The 7,500-nt window shown below is 55.3% G+C and overlaps 1 protein-coding gene and 1 pseudogene across 5 annotated transcripts in view; one reads left to right on the top strand and one right to left on the bottom strand.

Annotated features, from left to right (window-relative positions):
• Positions 1–7,500, top strand: part of baz2ba (bromodomain adjacent to zinc finger domain, 2Ba) — a gene marked incomplete at its 3' end in the record, with an annotated part of 112,039 nt that overhangs the window by 20,439 nt on the left and 84,100 nt on the right. For all 4 annotated transcript variants that reach the window (XM_083662299.1, XM_083662298.1, XM_083662297.1 and 1 more), the window contains exon 2: positions 5,233–5,275. The remainder of the gene's footprint in view (positions 1–5,232; positions 5,276–7,500) is intronic.
• Positions 826–5,085, bottom strand: LOC310799557 (nuclear pore complex protein Nup160 pseudogene; annotated as a pseudogene). The gene has a single exon. The product of its transcript is annotated as a nuclear pore complex protein Nup160 pseudogene (transcript).

The raw sequence follows: 7,500 nt of genomic DNA, 5'->3' as shown, positions 1-7,500 counted from the left end.
AGATAGTTCTTAAAATGCTCCCAGCTACGATCCTGTTTAATGTGTGTGGGCACTGGGCAGTGAGTTCCACATTTGGACCCCCTGTACAGTGAGGGCTGTGTGTCCTATAGGGAGGTGTTCTGGAGTGGCACAAGATGCCTGTTCATGTATACATTTATAGATCTGTTTTATTTTAGTGAAACCAATGCAGTCATCAAAACTGAGAATATGTAGTTTTTCGATGATTGGACAGTGGTGGAACCTAATTGGCTTCCTGTCCAGAATCCTATAAATAAAAGGGAGCATGTGGGCAATCTCTGTTTGTTTCAAGAGATTTGAAGAAACCTGATGGTTTTTACACCTGAGACACAGGGAATGACATTTCCAAACAAAAAGAAAACCATTTAGTACAAACTTGTTTTTTATTTTATTTTTATTTTGTTTTAAACGTAGGTGTGTAGACAAATATTCTTTCTAAATGTTTAGTTCCCGGTGGCGTCTGGAGGGTCGGCAGTGTTGAGTGGAGACTGGAGAAGCTGTGGACCTGCTATAGAGACAGTCCGCATGTCTGGGAAAACGCCCACAAAATGTTAAACGGCTGGCGCGCGAGTGGGGTAAAACCGCCGATATATCTCATGGGCTGACTCACCAAAAGACGGTGCTGCGGCTCTAAACTACGGGTTTGGGGGTTCTAGAGCAGAACACAAGACGTCTGCTCAGATGTGCGTTTACTGTGGTGGTTAAATCCCCGATCGTGTCTGCCTGGGCTGGGCTCTCAGCTAAATTCTAACTTTGCTGAATGGATAGAACGGGGGGTTTTTTACCCCACCCTGACCACGCCCCCGGTCAGGCTGAGCCAGCTAAACCAGCGTCTATGACGAGACGTGGCCTCAACCTATAGGCCAGCAGGTGTCGCCCCGTCATCTGATGCACCAGCTTGTGGTAGTCGTCCAGTTTGTCCCGCACTCGCTTGTACATGCCGGCGTTGGTCTGCGTCTCATTGAGCACCTGCAGCAGCTGGTCGATGGCGGTGTACGGCAGCCAAAGCAATGGAGCCGTGGCAGAGAGAGGCCCCTCTATCCCAAAGTACTGGTGTCCCTTCCCCAGCAGAGCGTCCACGTACTCCAGCACCAGCTCAGCGGCCGCCTCCAGCAGGTCGTAGTTCAGGTAGAGGCGGAGCAGAGCGGCAGCGTCCACTCCCTTGTAGACATTGACCAGCCAATCGGGCAGGGGGACACCGTGCGACAGCAGCTTGGTGATGACACAGCGGTAGTGCTGGGCGTTGGGGGACGGATACCTGTCCAGGTAGGAGGCCAGCAGCCGCCACGCCTCGTCTGCAGCGCTTGACTCTTTGTTGTTGACGGCTGTTGACAGCTGGTTGGCAGCCAGCCACCTCCAGGCTTGGTTGTGAGTGTCCTCTCCTCCATACTGTAGCTTGATGCATTTGAAGGTCAGACCTTCAAAGACGGGTGTCAGGGGGAGTTTGAAGGTTCGGCAGAGCGAGAGGGCGCAGTCAAACAGTCCTCTTTGGACCAATAGGGCCACCATCTCCACAGCAGAGACACTGCCTGCGATGGCAGCAGAGGGCGGGTGCCGCTGCGCAAGGGTGAGGCGGCTGCGGGACAGGATGTACTCCTTCTCCAGGTCCTTGACCTCCAGGATGTCCACCTGACGTTTCCCTGGATCAGCAGCAAACTCTCCATCGTAGTTCCTCTTTCGCGACGCCCTCGGACGCTCGTACACAGTTCCAGAGGTGGGCTGGACGATCCAGGCGTACTTTGACCTGATGAGGCGGAGGCAGTTGAGTGCAGCCAGGTAACAGTTGACCTGTTTCTGGAGGCCAAGGCGAGTCCGAACCTCGCGGCCCAGACGCATCCCCAACTCAAACATCACCGCTCCCGCTTTCCTGTAGTCGTGTCTCTTGATGTGGAGGGCGTACAGCAGGTCGTAGTAGTTGTGGGCCAGCAGGTCCACGGCTCTGGCCCGAGACTCGATGATACTGACAACCTCGTCGTGCAGGTTGACGTAGGAGAACCGGACCAGGTCCCGGAGGTGGGAGCGTTCACACAGCACCACCACCAGCTGCCGCAGACAGTCCAGCTGCCTGCTGGAGTCGGGGTTCTGGGTGAGAGCCTCATATGCCTGGCTGTTGTGGCCCAGATCCAAGTGGTGTTTGAATATGCATGCCCACAGATCAGCCTGACTCCTGACATCATTCACAGCCTCTGCTATGGCCACAGTGGCCAGGTGGATGACCAGCTCAGGTAGACCCACATCCTCCAGCAACCGCAGCACCTTGTTGTAGTACTGTAGCCGCGGGGTGGGGGGCGCCGCTTCCTCCTCGGCGCCCGCCAACCTCATCAGAAACTCCTCCTTCTCCACCTCAGTCGCTGCCTCCTGGAAGCACTGCAGAGCCTTCTGCCCCTCTCCGTGAGCCAGGTAACACTGGCCCAGCATGAAGCGATGGGAGCCTGCGTTCACCTGGCACCAGGGCCCAATCAGCCTGACGTACTCCTGTAGTTGTGTGTACTGACAGTTGGCCATCAGACAAGCAGGGAACTGGACACCAGGGTTAATGGGCCAAAGGAGCTGTGCTAGTCGGTTGACCATGTTGGAGATCATGTGGGGCCAGTGGACCAGGGTGTTGTTGGGCAAGTGGCTCTGCTGCTGGGTGTAGATCTGGGAGATGATGATCTTCCTGGCTACTGTCTCGTAGAATAGCTCCACCACCGTCTGGAGACTCAGAACTGATCTGTGGATGGCGAGGGCCGGGCAGTCGGACAGTTCCAAAACTGCCAGGTGCTGCAGGTTGGCGTCGATGGTGTCCATGGCCACGGTGGAGGCCAGGCTCTGGCTGATGTGTTTGAGGAGGTGGTAGGAGGACAGGAGGAGAGAGCTCCGGGGAATTAGATCCTGCTGGAGCTGCAGCAGCCGAGCGCCCCCACCCAGAGATGCGCTGTCTCCGAGGCGGAGGTAGAGCTTCTGCAGGAGGAGCAGGTCTCTACAGAACAGTGCTCGAGTCATGGCCATGTGGCAGACGGCCTGGCAAACCACCGTCACCGCCACACTGCTGCCGTACAGCTGGGACAGGCTGATCCACACGTTCAGGCTCTGGCCTGGTGCGATGGGTGCTTCCCCCATGGCCTCCGAGTCCATGTCCAGGTCCATCCCTCTCAACAGGACCATCATGGCCGCCATGGGGTTAGAGATGTCCTGCAGCTTGTTCTGGATGTCCTCAATCATGTTGTCATTGTCATTGGCCAGCATGTTTTCCAGTACGAGGTCAGCGGCTCTCTCAGGTGACTGCAGATGTTCCAGAGCTTTCTCCATCTCATAGGCCATCTCCACCGAAACCGTGTCGCTCAGCAGCCGCAAACACTGGACCAGCCGCAGGATGTCCCGTCCCACCTCCGTTTCCTCCTCAGAGAAGACGTACTCGTCGCAGGAGAGGTACAGGTGGTCCACAGCAAAACAGGGGATGAGGAAGGACACAAACCCCTTTCTGAGCAGGCAGACCATGGCGTTGTGCGGGCTGACTGTCAGGCCCAGAGGTATGGCCAGGGCCTCCTGGCACTGCAGGCAGCAGGCGTAGAACTTGGACCAGAACTCGATCTGGAGCCGCCGGTACCCCTCCTGAGAAAACTCAAACACTGTCACGCTGCGCTGAAGCTTACTCTCCACGGCCACGGCCACCTCTTTCTTCAGCGTCTCCCAGGGCAAGTCCACGATCCTCCCTGAGCCTCTCTTGTAGATCTGTAAAGCTCTAACTATGGCCGAGGCGCGGATGAAGCGCAGAGGGGAGAAGAGCACCTCCAGGTATGTCTCCCTGGGGTCCTGGTCCACTCCTATGTCAATCTCCTCCTCTGGCGGCGGCTGCACAAACACCTGGCACCACTGGCCTGCTGTATTATGTTCACAGTTGATGTATTTGATGACGGTGGTGTCGGAGTCGTCCACCCAGAGGCCCCAGATGTCCCCAGTGGAGGTCAGGGCAAAGTCCACCAGCGTCTCCTGTGTGGAGAAGAGAGTGGAGATGTGGTCGAGGCTGTACTGGCCGTTGGCGGTGGCGACCAGCTGCAGAACGGTGAACTGTCCTCTCTGCGGCACGGCCAGGTAGACGGCCACACACAGGCCCGTGGCCGAAGAAGCCACGCGCAGCCGGTGGCCATGAGCCGCCGCCCACGTCACCCCTTGACAGGCAGGCATGTGCTCCAACATGTCAGCCTCCAGCAAGCAGCTCTGGTCCCTGAAGGACCACACGCGGAGTTTGTGATCCTGGCAGAGGGCGAAGATGAGGTCCTCCCGCTCCCACACAGCCAGGCTGATGACCAGGGGCTCCCCGGGGCTCTCCTCCAGGACGGCTGGCTGGCTGGAGGCCCTCAGCCACAGCCAGCCCGCCAGCCGCTGCATGACCATGCTCCACTGCTCTTCTTTCCTCCTCCTCTTCAGCTCCATCACACACACACTCCCCCTTGTGTCGTGCGGCAGTGGCAGGGTGACGACCACGATGCCGCCGGCGGGCGAAGCCAGGGCGTAGTGGCACTCCCCCCGGTGGCTGAGCCAGGCCGTGGCGGCGCTTGGACCCCCCGTCTGCCCCGGCGCGGTGGGGATGACGGCGCTGTGCGCGGGGTCCTGCAGGCTCAGCCTGCCCACGTCGGTGAAGATGGACTGCCGCTGGAGCTCCGTTGCCAGCTCGCTGTGGTACATGCGTGTGGGGTGAGGCAGCACCACGCGGTGTACACTCTGGTCGGTGACGATGAGGACGATGACATTGTTGAGGGTCTCCTGGATGTTCACGCCCCCAGGAAGCACAGTGCAGTGGGTGAACTTGAGTTTGACCGCGTTGTTGAGCAGGTCGGTGTCCAGACTCTGCTCCACCAGCTGCACAATATCGCCCGATGTAGACCAGTGTATGAATCTGTTCCTGGCGACGGACAGCAGCTCCCCGCTCTCCGCATAGTGGAAGCCTCCGGCACTGTCTGGTAACTTGATCCCACCAGGAAGTGCATTGAGACCGAGGTTTACTGTTATCTCTCGGAATCTCTGAAGAGTTTGCCCCTCAAATCCACAGATCTCTATGAAGCTCCGCGCCAACACCGCCGACATCTTTGCCTCATGGAACTGTGGGATAAATCATATATAAATCAAAGAAACACACTGGGGAAAAAGCACTTGTGTTTTCTTATAACTCAGATAGTATTTTTGTCCCGAGGAACAGAGATCTAATGGCTTGTACCTTTCTTTTCCTTTCAGGTGTTACAGCAGTAATGTCCAAGAGCTGAAAACATCTCTAACAGTGAGTACACACTCTCTTCTTAAGTGGTTGTCTGTGGCTCAGTCACGATTGTGATGTCATCAGTGATGTCACTTGAGCAATTGTGATGTCAACAGTGATGTCATCAGTGATGTCACTTGAGCAATTGTGATGTCATCAGTGATTTCACTCAAGCAACTGTGATGTAGTATGAGCCGATGGCGCACACCTTAACTGCAGCCATTGCGCCTTTCCATTTCCAGAGTCCACCCTAGGAATCTCACGCTGAAGAGTCAGTCGCATAGCGCACAAGATTCCTCTCTTAGTAAAATGGGCTGTCACGATTTGTGACGGAGGTGATGTTATCAGTGATGTCACTTGAGCAATTGTGATGTCATCAGGAATGTCATCAGTGATCTCACTCGAGCCTTCCTGGCTGAGGCTATATAAGTGGTGGGAGTATGAGTAGGGAGAAGAGGACATGGGTGATTTAAGGGGAAAGAGTATCCACCCTAGAAATCGCTAGTATTCTAAAAACGAACATGCAGGTCTGCTATTTTTCACTCCATTGCCACGGAGGGCATAAAATAGTCGACGCTTGACTTTCTAAAATATGTATTTTCACACTCTTCTGCTTTTTACAGTTTTTATGGCACGCCAGAACAAACTTGCAGACTCATTCCGTTTCAGGCCTAATTTGATTTGCATTCATTCAGTGAAAAGAGGATGTTTTTTCTCTCTCCCAATTAAATTTAACAAGAGCCCCTTGAAAAGCAGTTGTTTTGATTACATTACAAATTCGGGGGTTCATTCAGTGAATCGAGCAATTAATTAGATTTCTCTCATTCTAATCTGAATATTTGTCTGAGGCGCAGGCGCCTAATAAACATCTGTGGAGTTTGCTCTCTGTTCACAGCTAACAGTGAACGCCTGTTAGCTGTGCCCCAGTGTGCTGCTAGTTAGCCGGATCTCGGCTTGTGTTTAGTTGTTTATCTGTATTGCTACGTGCAGCTTTGATCTCCCTCCCTCCCTCCCTCATGCTCTCTCTCTGTCTCTCTCTCTTTATCTCTCTCTCTCTGTCTCTCTCTCTTTATCTCTCTCTCTCTTCTCTCTCTCTGTCTCTCTCTCTTTATCTCTCTCTCTTTATCTCTCTCTCTCTCTCTCTGTCTCTCGCTCTGTCTCTGTGTGAGAGCTGAATTTAGTCATGGGCGCGGCTGCGTCCTCAAGGCTTCACTTCACACACACCAAAGGTGGCAGTTTGTTGTTTCCACACACAGACGGTGACTTGCACTTTTCTCCCTCCCCTGACTCCATGGCCTCCCCTGACTCAATGGCCCCTGACTCCATGGCCTCCTCCGTGGCCCCTGACTCCATGGCCTCCCCTGACTCCATGGCCTCCTCCATTGCCCCTGACTCCATGGCTTCCCCTGACTCCATGGCCTCCTCCATGGCCCCTGACTCCATGGCCTCCCCTGACTCCATGGCCCTCTCCATGGCCCCTGACTCCATGGCCTCCTCCATGGCCCCTGACTCCATGGCCTCCCCTGACTCCATGGCCTTCTCCATGGCCCCTGACTCCATGGCCTCCTCCATGGACCATGACTCCATGGCCTCCCCTGACTCCATGGCCTCCTCCATGGCCCCTGACTCCATGGCCTCTCCTGACTCCATGGCCTCCCCCATTGCCCCTGACTCCATGGCCTCCTCCATGGTCTCTGACCCCATGGCCTTGTGCCTCTCTTGAGTGTGCCACCGGATCTAACGGGATCCTTTATAAGGTTCTACTGAACGTACAGCTCAGGGAAATGTTCCTCTCTCCAGCGTGACTTTAGCCTCGCGCGTCACCATTATTACCGATTCGATCAGCGCTGCTGGCCTCTATACTGCTTCATCTCTTTAGCTGTGGGTGATGCGCTCCTATAGGCTGGGGCAAGGTCAGGTGGTTGTATCATTTGTGATGAGTATTGATGAGCGCTGTCCGGGGGAATCCATTTCTAGGGCGGGCGGGGGTGGGTGGGTGAGTGGGTGCGGGTGTGTGTGTAGGCCTGTAGCAACAACCCCCATCGCTGGCTGTGCCTAACTGTTGTCTGTCTTGGCTGCCCTGACTCCTCCCGCAAGCCCGTCGAGGAGAACAAGCGAGCAGAGCACAGGGAAACATGGCCGCCGTCCAAACAGCTATGGTGTAAGTTAGCTGACATTTGTTGCTTGGAAGACAAGGGAAGGGAAGGGAAGGGGGAAAGAGCTGCTCAACTCAAACACCCAAAGGA

Source organism: Poromitra crassiceps, assembly GCF_964638095.1.
Source record: "Poromitra crassiceps genome assembly, chromosome: 28".
NCBI lineage: Eukaryota > Metazoa > Chordata > Actinopteri > Beryciformes > Melamphaidae > Poromitra > Poromitra crassiceps.
Note: the sequence above shows the minus strand (reverse complement) of the source record. Positions and strands in the feature narration are given on the sequence as shown.